The sequence below is a fragment of the Mustela nivalis genome (genome assembly GCF_964662115.1).
Source record: "Mustela nivalis genome assembly, chromosome: 2".
Classification (NCBI taxonomy): domain Eukaryota; kingdom Metazoa; phylum Chordata; class Mammalia; order Carnivora; family Mustelidae; genus Mustela; species Mustela nivalis.
Genome location: NC_139021.1, coordinates 127,210,411 through 127,224,058, shown reverse-complemented (window position 1 = coordinate 127,224,058; position 13,648 = coordinate 127,210,411). Strand labels below are relative to the sequence as shown.

The window sequence follows — 13,648 nt, the reverse complement described above, 5'->3', positions numbered from 1 at the left end:
TAAAATATTAGGGAACTGCTAATAGCACTATAGCTAATAGCAAAGTATATTTTATTATGCAGAAAAATACTGAGCACAGAATTAAAAAGCAGAATATATCAGTCAAGAGTTTATGTTCTAGATTCAGACTCCCTGGGTTTGAATTACATTTTTACCACTTCTATCATTGTTATTTACGTATCTGTACATCTAGTTTCTTTATTGTTGGAACGAGATAATAATAGCCCTACTATCAATAATTATTTTGAGTATTTAATGATTTAGTAAATACAAAATGCTTAGAATAGTGCTGGACAGATAACAACCTCTTTAAATGCTGATGATAGGTTAAGTGATAAAAATATACTGTACTATAGAATTCTCTCCCCATGTATGTATAATTACGCAGAAACAAAGAGAAAAGGTTATAAAGGAAAGGAAATACTTAAACTAGGTACAACTTCTGCACTGATAGTCTTTGAATTTTGTTTTGTTTTGTTTTGTGCTTCCCCACCAAAAAAGAAAGAAATTAGAGACAAAGCACACACATATAGAGAGACATAGAGACAGGGACAGAGACAAAAAGAGAGAGAGAGAAAGAGAAAGAGGTCACATATATAAATTATGTTTATGTAATTACTAGGCTTTTTAAAAATATATTTTATTAATTTATTTGAGAGACAGTGCACAGGAGCAGAGGCGCAAGAGATAGAGGGTGATGAAGAGGGAGAAGCAGACCCTCCACTGAGCAGGGAGCCTGAGGAGGGGCTTAATCCCAGAACCCCAGGAGATCATGACCAAAGCCAAAAGCAGATGCTTAACCAACTGAGCCACCCAGGTGCCCCAACAATAGGTTTCTTTCTTTTTGTTTAAGATTTTATTTATTTATTTGACAGAGAGACAGTAAGAGAGGGAACACAAACAGGAGTGGGAGAGGAAGAAACAGGTTTTCTGCTAAACAGGGATCCTGATGCAGGGCTTGATGCAGACGCTTGATGACTGAGCCACCCAGGCACCCCCCAATAGGCTTCCTAATTATCATAAGCAACAGAAACAGTTCACTTATTTGGAAAATCCATAAACTTCATGTATTTACATTTTCACTGTTTTTAAACATAATATCAATTATTAGATTTCTTAGAATAAAAATTTAACAGGTTTTCCCCACTAGTAACTACACCCACTCTTCTTCCATGAGCTTCTGAGAGTCATGAAGACTGTAATGTACATTCCAGGTAGATATTCATATGTAACCTGCAGACAAAGTTCATGTTGAATTTCTATTTCCTGGAAACCTCATATTACACATTCGACACCCATCCCATTTCATTTCTTTCTAAAAGCAATAATGAGCATATTCCAGACAAAGGTGGTTTCTCTAGCATTACTGGCAGCCACTTTTTGGAATGGCACTTTCACTGAAATAGACTCTTCTAAGGACAAATTTTTAGAATATTATGGTCATTCTTTGTACAACTTATGAGATCAGAGTAGATATTTGCTAAATGATATATATGTCAAACAGAATTGATATTGTTTCTGTGACTCCTTAGACAGTTTAGAGGCAAGTTTCCTATTCAGTCTGAAATTTGCCTTGTATCAGCCACTGATACCCCCCAAAACTTGACAGATCACCGAAGGCTGCATGTGCATGTTTCTGACTAACTCCATAGAGATGCCAGAGAGGCTAGTAAGGAAAGAAGTCAAATGACCATATTTCAGGACTCACAATGCTAACTTATTTCTAAAACCCCATGGAATAAATACCCATGATGCAGAATATTCTACAAATTAGAAACAAAATTCCACTTTTTCTCATGAAAATATTTAAAATGAAACAATTTTATAATACAATCAAACGTCTACTTCCTCATCATATAGTGAATCAGTAACACCATAACCTATCACCCTAAAGTAAGAGTAACTAAAGCCAGTGAAACCTAAGCACTCAGTAAATCAGGCAATGCTAGAAAATAATTAAGGCAGCTGAAAAATATGTACTATTATCAAGGGGTGTCTTGGTATGCATCTTCACATTCATATTTTGCAATAATTTCAATGCATTTTTCATGAAATGATACCCTTTCTCTTCAAACACTGTAGATATTTCCAGTCACTGAAGCATAAAGTGTGAAAACCTTACAATGAAATTGAAAATCTAGATGTAAAGAATCTTGTAATGGTGTGGCCTCAAATTTATATCACTTTTATCAAACATTTCATAAGAATCAAAACAAAATTTTTTTTCATGATTCATACTTAATTTCATAGTTAGGAAAAATGTTTTAAATATATTTCTATATTATATGGTTCTTGTTCTTTCTTTTATTGATGTGTTCTATCACATTGACTGATTTGCGGATGTTGAACCAACCTTGCAGCCCTGGAATAAATGCCACTTGGTCGTGGTGAATAATCCTTTTAATGTACTATTGAATCCTATTGGCTAGTATTTTGGTGAGAATTTTCGCATCTGTGTTCATCAAGGATATTGGTCTATAGCTCTCCTTTTTGATGGGATCCTTGTCTGGATCCAGACAAGACATCCAGATGGCCAACAGACACATGAAATAGTGCTCCATATCACTCGGCATCAGGGAAATACAAATCAAAACCACAATGCGATATCACCTCACACCAGTCAGAATGGCTAAAATCAACAAGTCAGGAAATGACAGATGCTGGCGAGGATGCGGAGAAAGGGGAACCCTCCTACACTGTTGGTGGGAATGCAAGCTGGTGCAACTGCTCTGGAAAACAGCATGGAGGTTCCTCAAAATGTTGAAAATAGAAATGCCCTATGACCCGGCAATTGCACTACTGGGTATTTACCCTAAAGATACAAACGTAGTGATCCAAAGGGGCACGTGCACCCGAATGTTTATAGCAGCAATGTCCACAATCGCCAAACTATGGAAAGAACCTGGATGTCCATCAACAGATGAATGGATCAAGAAGATGTGGTATATATACACAATGGAATACTATGCAGCCATCAAAAGAAATGAAATCTTGCCATTTGCGACAACATGGATGGAACTAGAGCGTATCATGCTTAGCGAAATAAGTCAAGCAGAGAAAGACAACTATCATATGATCTCCCTGATATGAGGAAGTGGTGATGCAACATGGAGGCTTAAGTGGGTAGGAGAAGAATCAATAAAGCAAGATGGGATTGGGAGGGAGACAAACCATAAGTGACTCTTAATCTCACAAAACAAACTGAGGGTTGCTGGGGGGAGGGGGTTTGGGAGAAGGGGGTGGGATTATGGACATTGGGGAGGGTATGTGCTTTGGTGAGTGCTGTGAAGTGTGTAAACCTGGTGATTCACAGACCTGTACCCCTGGGGATAAAAATATATGTTTATAAAAAATAAAAAATTTATAAAAATATATATATATATATTTCTATAGTAAGAAATGTGCAGTTCATTTTTCCTTTTTAAAATATGTTTACCCCAATTATTTAACACTTGTGTAATCACATTCAAGTTTTACTTACTTCTGGAAGAAAGCATCTCTACTGTTTAAATGAGAACCTTTTCAAGTTCCTGTTCCCAATGTTGAAGGCCATTCTCTTCCTGGAGATTTTCTTAAAAATGAAACCTACTCACTTCACACCTGTTAGAATGTCTAAAATAAAAAATACAAGAAACAACAAATGTTGGCAAATATGTGGAGAAAGGGAATCTTCATGCCCTCTTGATGGTAATGTAAACTGGTACAGCCACTATGCAAAACAGTATGGAGTTTCCTCAAAAATTAAAAATAGAACTCCTCTAAATTCCAGTAATCTTCACTACTGGGTTTTTATCCAAAGAATATTAAAACACTAATTTGGAAGTATATATGCACGCCCATGTTTATTGGAGCATTATCTATAATAAACAAATTATGTAAACAGCCCAAGTGTCCATCAGAGTGGATGAATGGATAAAGAAGAGATGGCATATAGACACAATAGAATATTACTCAGACCAAAAAAAAAAAAAAAAAAAAAAGAAAAGAAATAATCTCGCCACTAACAGGGATGGAGCTACAGAGTATAATGGTAAGCAAAATAAGTCAGTCAGAGAAGGAAACATACCATATGATTTTGCTTTTCGGTGGAATTTTAAAAACAAAACAAGTGATCTAAGGAGAAATAAGTAAACAAAAAAATGGACTCTTACCTAGGGAGAAGAAACAAGAGGAGAGGTGAGTGGAAGATGCGCAAAGTAGGTGAAGGGAATTCAAAGTACTCTTACCATGATGAGCACTGAGTAATATATAGAATTGTTGAAACATTATATTGTACACCTAAAACTAATATAACATGGTATATTAAATATACTAGAAATAAAATAAGTAAGTAAAATAAAATAAAATAAACAATGGAACTTACTTTTGATATAGGAATTACTATTCTCTCAAGTAAATCTAAAATGTGATAATGGATGCTCAAGTCTTATGTATTTTTTAAATATATTATTATTTTATTTTATTGATTTATTTTAGAGATAAAGCAGGGAGAAGGGCAGAGGGAAAAGGAGAGAGAAAATCTCAAGCAGACTCTGCCCTGAGCATGGAGCCCAATGCAAGACTCAGTCTTAAAACACTAAATCATGATCCAGCCAAAACTGGATGCCTAACCAGCCAAGGTACTGGTACTCAGGTACTCCCAAGTTTTAAATATTAAACATAATACATAATGTATCAATATGGCTCCAACTTACTAGGAATAGCCACTAGTTTTCTTTGTGAAATATGATATGAGTCTTCTCCTAATTCACTGTTCATTGTTTTTTATGAATCATATGTGATTGACACCATGACTATAATAAAGTAGCTGGTGGAACTTTAATGTTTTTATGTTGATTTTTCAACATTCTTGAAATAAATAAAAAGCACATAATGAGAAAGGAAACTATCACCATCAATCATTATCTATCATCAATCAACTGTCGTATCAGGCATGTTTTGATTGGATTTTGTTGGCATAATAAAGCTGGAGGTGGGCTAACTAGAATTGGGGTCTCTTGGATGATTAATTTGCAGAATATATTTGGCTTACTCAGGTTAGTCATTAGAAGTGGGGAAGCTGGTCAAGTTCTGACAATTCTAGGCCAACTGCTGCCCATGTTGTGTTTGAGCTTCCTAGGCTGGTTATTTAGAAATTCTGGCTCAGATTTCCAGGCTAGTTGTTGCAGAAGATATAGGTCAGAGCTCTATTTTTACATGGTCTGATCATTGGGCATTTGTATATATAGTAACTCAACATTTATTGAATCATAAGCCATTTATATCAATTGAGGTAAAGTTTCTTTTTGAAGACTTTTAATGAGTGCTATTTAAGTTTTTAATTTTTATATTTAAAAGAAAATACAACGTATTTTCCTTAGCACTGTGTAGAAATCAATTTAACCCCACGACCAAGCTATGGTGTACTATTACACTAATTTTAAGTTAACGCTAAATCACAGTGGGAGCCATGGCCAGTGTCTTCAGAGGAATCAGCAGAGTAGGATTGAAGTAACTTTTGTTAACTTTTGTTCGAGATTTGCAAAGCAACTCTTTAAAAGTTGATGTACCCAAATAAATATTCTCCCTTTTTGATCTTCTTTAAAGTTAAGATAAGAAAATTTCAACAATTATATATACATAATATCAAAAGACCAGAATTCTGTGATATTCCAAGGGAGTTCAGGACAATCATAACATTGGCCATCTACTAGCTCAGAGAATTAATATTCATTGGAATTATAAGAAGCTATTCTATATGTTTACTCTATAATAATTTACTCTTGGCATTTAGCAAGAAATGTCAAAATAAAATAATCTAGAATGATAAGAACAGTTATTTTTATTGTCCTTACTTTTCACAATGGATATGTGCTAAATGTATAATCAGAATAAAAAGTATATGCAATACAGAGATGAAGCATATTTTATTTGTTTTACATATTCATTTTCATTTCTATTATGGCTCAAAATCAATGTGATTTGTAATATGCATGGAAAAAGACTTGTCACTGAAATAGAAAACATCTGGCAATAGCAAATAAAAACAAGCTCTTTTAAGTATCTAAATATGATTTGCTTGCACAGAGGACAGAACTGGAAAATATCCACTGAAAATATTCCACTATTGACAATGGAAACATCACAATAATCTCTAATTATCCACCAAAATACCTTTTTTAATAGGATAACTCCAAGAATTCTACTCTGTGGGATGTCACTGAGGAGGAAAAAGGAGGAATCCTGGGTCATGGAGACCCAGGACATGAAATGATTATTCAAGGATTTCAACATTTAGTATATTAAGTTCTGTAACAAAACACTTATGCTACATAACACTGGGAATGAAGTAAAAATGCCACTAAAAATATGTGGTATAATGTTCCTTCCTTCCTTCCCTCCTCTACCTCTCCCCATCCTCCTTCTTTCCTCACCTATGAGGTGGTACCTCATCGTGCTTGGTAGCACTATTTTAGGCCTTTGAGACACCCTCGGTTGTGAAACACACAAAACAACCTGTCCTTATGGAGATGATACTCAAGTTATTAAGCATGGTTTCAGACCTAATTCAGCCTACTGACTTTGTAAATTAACACTTCTAATGACTTTAGCAAAATTTTTTATATTTCTGAAACAATTTCTTCACTTATAAAAGGTACACCGAAATGACACCACTTTTTAGAGATAATATAAATATATTACTTACTGTTTGTATTAAGACTTTTGCTTAATGATCTAACATAATCCATCATGAAGAATGTTCCCGAGAAGAATGTATATTCTGTTGCTATTGGATGGACTATTTAACATATGTATTAGGTCCATTTGACCTAAAGTATACTTCAAGTCCCTTATTTCCTTATTGATTTTCTGTCTGGATGATCTATCCATTGTTGAAAGTGGGGTATTGAAGACTTCAGGTGTTATTGTTTGCTATCTATTTCTACCTTCAGGTCTGTTAACATTTGATTAATATATTTAGATTCTACAAACATATATAAATTTATAATTATTATATTCTCTTGGTGAAATGACACATTTATCATTATATAATGACCTTTTTTGTTACAGCTTTTGATTTAAATTCTATTTTGTCTGGCATAAGTATAGCTATCCCTGCTCTCTTGGTTTTCAATTGCATAATTTTTTTTATCCATTTTATCTTTTCACTCTAGCTTTTGTGTGTCTGTAAAGCTCAAGTGAGCCTCTTGTAGGCAGTATGTAGTTAAATTTTATGATTTCTTTTTCCATTCAGTTAAATGTCTTTAATCTCTTTATATTTAAAGTAACTATTTATAGGTAAGGATACACTTTTACCATTTTGTTAATTGTTCTGCTGTTTTGTAGTTTCCTTGTTCCTTTCTTCCTTTGTGATTTGTTGTCTTCCTTTGTGATTTGATGATTTTCTATAGCGGTATGCTTTGATTCTTTCTCTAGTTTTTGTGTATTTATGACAGAGATAACAATCTATTCTAAGCTGACAACACCTTAACTTCTATTGCATGCAAAAACTATCCTTTCCTCATATCTCATGTTTTTGAGATTACATTTTACATTTTTATACTGTGTATCTATGAAGTAAGTATTATAGCTAGTCAATTTAAACACTTGTTTCTTAATCTTTATATTAATGTGACTTACATGCCACCATTACAGTATGAAAATATTCTGAATTTGATTATATACTAACCTTTACCACTGAGCTTCATTCTTTGATGTTTTTCTGTCACTAGTTCACATCCTTTCATTTGCGCTTGAGGAATTCCTTTCAACATTTCTTATATAAAGTGTCTAATGGGGTTGAATTCCTTCAGTTTTGTTTGAGGAAACATTTATCTCTTCTTCATTTCAGAAGAACAACTTTACCAAAGTAAAATATTCTTGGTGATAGGATTTGTTTTTCTTCCTTTCAGCACTTTGAATATATTCCAACTCTCTCCTGGCCTCAAGGTTTCTGCTGAGAAATTGTCTTATAGACTTACAGAGTTAACCTTGAATGAAATAGGTTTCTCCTCTCTTGCTGCTGTAAAACTATTTGTATTTTTATTTTTGACAGTTTTATTAAAATGTGTCTCAGTGAAGTCCTCTTTGGGTTGAATCTAACCTATGAGCTTCATGTACCTGGATATTCGTATCTTTGCCCAGGTTTGAGAAATTTTCAGACATTATTTCTTTAAAGAAGCTTTCTGCCTATGTCTATCTTTCTTCTCCTTCTGGGACTTATGTAATGTGAATTTTGTTTCAGTTGATTGTGTCTCATAATTCACATAGGGTTTCTTGATTCTTTTTTTCTACTTTCATTAGATAATTTCAAATGACTTGTCTTCAAGTTCAGAGATTCTTCTGCTTGACCAAGGATGCTGTTGATGCTGTTTATAACCTTTTTTCATTTTATTCATTGTATTCTTCACCTTCTAGAATATGCTTAATTTTTAAAAAAATTATTTCTATGTTTCTATTGAATCTCCCATATTTTGTTTATGTATTAATTCCTTGATTATATTTGTTTGTTCACATATGTTCTTTTTTAGGTCATTGAGCTTCCTTAGAACAATTAATTTTAATTATTTCTCAAGCAGACTAGAGTTATATTTCTTTAGGGCCAGTTACTAGAAAGTTATTGCATTCCCTTGATCTGCTATGTTTCCTTAATTTTTCAGTTTCCTTGAACTTTGAATGACTATCTCATCATTTGAAGAAGTAGTTATCTCTTGCAGTCTGTACTGATTGGTTCTGAAGAATAGATACCTTTACCTGTCCATCTGGCTAAGGATTTTGGGGTCCTATCAAAACTTTTCAATAGATACATCCACTCCATGATTCTTTTTCTTTTCTGGGAGGGAATTCTTAAGATTTTATGACTTCACTTGGTCCCACAGAGCCAAGTCAGGTGCTGAGAGCCTCCTGTTTGTTTTCCCAAGAGAAATGCCCTGAAATGTTTAAGTGTGTGAACCTTCTCTCAGTGCTGCATGATCAGGCTAGCTTTCTGTGTTTGACCACTAACTGACCAGTAATGTTTGTTCTCACTGTCTGTGGGAGCATGTTGAGAGCTAGCAACAGGAGCAATAGGAGAGATTTGGAGCATGGAAAGCAATTGGGTTTCCTGTGGGCCAGTTAAAAGAATCCATAGGTGAGGATTTAAAGTGGCTTGTTGGCAACTTATTGATGGAGTCCATGAATTGGTTCATAGGAAAGACAGTTATGAATAATAGTATCTCTTTAATAAGGTCTAAGACCTGGTCGCTATTTTCCCAGCCATTCCCAACCCCTCAAACTTTTTGACCACCTTAGTAATCTGGGTGAGACAAGAAAGAATTGGATGTTTTGCCAACATACCGCATAGTGGAGGAAGCTGAATGGGAACTCCTACTACCTTACCTTCCCACTTCAGATAAATTGCAGGCCCTTAGGGTCTCTCCTGGCACCATGCCACCATTAAGGTGGATAAAGTAAAACTGCTACTTTCACCCTCATCAGTGCATTTATTCTTGGATTTTATCAGCTCCAACAGAGTCCTGGAACTTCTTCCCTAAATCTCAGACTCCCAGGGCACCTGGATGGTTCAGTCAGTTAGGCAACTGCCTTTGGCTCAGGTCATGATCCCAGGGTCTGGGATCAAGTCCCACATTGGTCTCCTTCCTCAGCAAGGAGCCTGCTTCTCCTTTTGCCTGCAGCTTCCCCTGCTTGTGGTCTCTTGCTTGTGCTCGCTCTCTCTCTCTCTGTCTAACAGATATATAAAATCTTAAAAAAAAAAAAAAAAAAAAAAACCTCCCAGACTCCCACTTGGGTATTTTCATATATAGCAACTGCCGAAATTGAAATTGAAGTTCTGTGAGAGGATGACAGTGCAGAACTCCTATTCTGCCAGTTTTTTAACATAATTCCAACAGTTTGACAGTGTATCCGTTTCTCACTTCCTGACAAAAAGGAAGGTAGGATGTAAATTCTTAATTTTAAATAGATTGAAGTCATATTACATAGCTTTTGTAACCACAATGGTATGAAACTACAAATGATTAGCAGGAAGAAAGCTGGAATGTTCACAGATATGTGGAAATAAACAACACAGTCCTAAAACAACAACGTGTCAAAGAAAAAATCTAAAGAGAAATTAAAAAATATCTTGAGATGAACAAAACTGGAAACACAATTGACTGAAAATTATGGAATGCAGTAAAAGTAGTTCTAATATGGAAGCTGCAGAGATGATACCTTTGTTTAAATGCCTACTCTTAGAATTACTGAACACTTTCAGTGAAGTTGCAGGATACACAATCAAAATAGAAAAATTAGCCACATGTCTACACTAATAATGAACTGCCTGAAAAAAAAAAATTAAGAAAATCTTATTTACAATAGCATCAAAACCAAAAAATAAATACATAAATAAATTATTTAACCAAAGAGGTAACTATAAGACATTGATGAAACAAACTGAAGAAAGCACAATTAATGGAATGGTAATCTCACTCATGGATTGGAAGAATTAATATAGTTAAAATATCCACACTACCCAAAATGATCTACAGACTTAATACAATTCCTGTCAACATTCCAATGCCATAGAAATAGAAATAGAAAAAAAATTATAAAATTATCTAGAATAACAAAAATCTCAAATAGCCAAAATAATCTTGAGAAAGAACAGAGCTAGAGGATTTACTTCCTGACTTCAAGCTATGTTACAAAGCTATAATAATAATAAAAAAAAATTATGCTGAGTAAAATAGCTCAAGCAGAGAGAGCCAATTATCATATGGTTTCACTTAATTGCAGAGCATAAGGAATAACATGGAGATGGAGAAGAGAAGTGAGTTGGGGGAAATCAGAGGGGGAAACAAACCATGAGAGACTGTGGACTCTGAAAAACAAACTGAGGGTTTTGGAGGGGAGGAGGTTGGTGGGTTGGGTGGGCCTGGTGGTGGGTATTAAGGAGGGCACGTATTGCATGAGCATTGGGTGTGGTGCATAAACAATAAATTCTGGAACACTGAAAAGAAATTTAAAAAAAAGAAAAAATAAATAAGTAAGTAAAATAGAGTTTTCAAACATGAAGCTTAAACATGAGCAAAATTAAACAAATTATTTTTTACTGTTGTATATTAAAATTTATTTTCCTGCATATCCTCATGATATGGGTATGAACATTCACACATAATTTGTTAGATATTTAATGTTACAAGTACCATAATGTATTGTTCAACTTGGAAGTTAAAAATGGTTAATGGTGTGTGTGTCTTTATCAGAAAGAACATGTTATCCATATAAAAGTGATTAAAGAGAGGCTGACAACAGAAGGAAAAAATATAATGACATAGCATAAAAACAAATATAAAGACAAATAGAATAAAGTAGAGAGCCTAGAAATAAATCTACATAGTAGAGTCAGTTGATCTTCAATGAATGTGCCAAGAACACACAATGCATAGAGGACAGACTCTTCAATAAATGGTGTCATAAAAAAGTAAAAATTCACACACAAAAGAATGAAGCTGGATTCCAATTTTACACTGCTCACAAGAATTAATCCTAAATGTATTAAAAACGTAATAATATGTCCAGAAACCATAAAACTCCTAGAGAAGAAAAACATAGGGAAAACTTCTTTCACACTAGTTTTGGCAATGATGTTTTTTGGATATGACACCAAAAGCACAGGAAAAAATTAATAAATGGGACTACATCAAACTAAAAAACTACATCAGTAGTGGAAGCAATCGATAAAATAAAAAGGCAATCTATAAAATGGGGGAAATATCTGTAAATCACTTATCTGTTAACAGGTTAAGACTACAATATATAAGGAACTCATAGAACTCAATAACAGAAATCAAATATTCCATTAAAAAAACAAAGGACCTGAAAAAATATTTCTTTTCAAACAGGGTTACAAATGGTCAGCAGCTATATTTAAAGGTGTTTAACATCACTAATCATCAGGAAAATATAAAATGGAAACTACAATGAGCTATTACCTATATCTGTTTGGATGGATGCTTACTATCAAAAAGACAAGAGATAACATATGCTGGCAAGAATGCAGAAAAAAAAAACTCTTGTACACTGCTGGTGAGAATGTAAATTATTATAATAATTATGGAAAATACTATAGAGTTTCCCCAAAAAAGTTAAAAATAGAACTACCTTATGATCCAGGAATCCCACTTCTATATTTAAAGGAAATATCTAAAGGAAATAGGTATATATCTAAAGAAGGTGATACAGTACCCCCAAAGAGATATCTGTACTTCTATGTTCATTGTGGCATCCTTCACAATAGACAAGATATGGAAACAACCTATGTATCCATGAATGACTACATGTAATCTCATATATGTATATATGGAATTGTAGTAAGTAAAATATGCTAGACAGATACTGTATGATATCACATATAAATAGAATTTTTAAAAAAGTGGAGTTCATAGAAACAGGCAGTAGAATGGAAGTCGTCAGAGACTGGAAGATGGGGCAAATGGGAAATCGAGAGATATTAGTGAAATGGTACAAACTTCCAGTTATTAGATATATACCTTCTGAGGATCTCATGTACAGCATGGTAACTATAGTTAATAATATATGCTGCATACTTAAAATTAGTTAAGAGAGTAGATTTAAGCATTCTAACCATACTCACACACATAAGATAACTATGTGAGGTTATGGATGTGTTAATTAACTTAATTGTAGTAAATATTTCATAGTATATATGTGTATCAAATTATCACCTTGTACATTTTAAATATCTTTTGTTAATTATACCTCAGTGAAACTGGAAGGGAAAAAAGACTTGCTTATGCTTCTTCAAAGGACAAGAACACAGGCTCTTTAATCACTGCTTTGTTCTTTTCACTGAATATTACCAAAATAAACAAACAATAAAAAAATCTTAACAAATCTTAACCCGAAGTTAAAAAACATATTTTCCAAATTGACCAAATTACTCCTTTTTTAATAGGAATCTGACCTTGTTGAAAAGGGAAGCACATCCACTATGAGATCTCTTTTTGATAACTCATTTTTAGTGTATTTTATGAATATCATATGACTATGGATTATATCAAAGAAAAAGAAAAAGTTCTTTCACCACTTCAGAACCACAGTTCTGAAGGTGATCACTTGGTATTTCTATATCTTATCTTTCAGTATATTTGTTGACCTCACTGGGAACAAACTCATTAAGGGCACCAAATGACCAAGAACGCAATGAAAGAATGCTACCTCATGCTACCTCAGACATGAAACAAAGATGAAACTTAGTGCTCACAAGCTTCTAGGTTTTAGTGGTAAACTGCAGAAACTCAAGTCTCTGTTGAATCATTTGTGGCTTCCTTTTAGAACCATGGTTCTCAAGCAGGGCAATTTTGTATCCCAGGAGAATTTGGCAATATTTGGAGTCATTTTTTATTGCCACTACTGACATCTTCAAGCATCCTTGAAGACAAGAATGTTTCTAAATATCCTACAGTGCACTGGGAAAGACCACCATCCCCTAACAAAGAATTATTCAGCTCCAATTGTCAATAGTGCTGATTGAGAAATCCCATTGTAGAGTAATATGACAGTAACAGAAAAGAAACTTTACACAGAACCTGAGCTAAATAGAGTATTCATTTTATAACGTCTGATGTGCAGATTTTCTCATCTATCCATTTTCTCTTATTCAGCC

General features: G+C 33.9%; 1 long non-coding RNA gene across 1 annotated transcript in view; it reads left to right on the top strand.

The window, feature by feature from the left end:
* Positions 1-4,557, top strand: part of LOC309858197 — a 54,216-nt gene extending 49,659 nt beyond the window's left edge. Inside the window, exon 3 of the long non-coding RNA XR_014308090.1 lies at positions 4,477-4,557. This is a non-coding gene — a long non-coding RNA (uncharacterized lncRNA). The remainder of the gene's footprint in view (positions 1-4,476) is intronic.
* Positions 4,558-13,648: the final 9,091 nt, after the last annotated feature.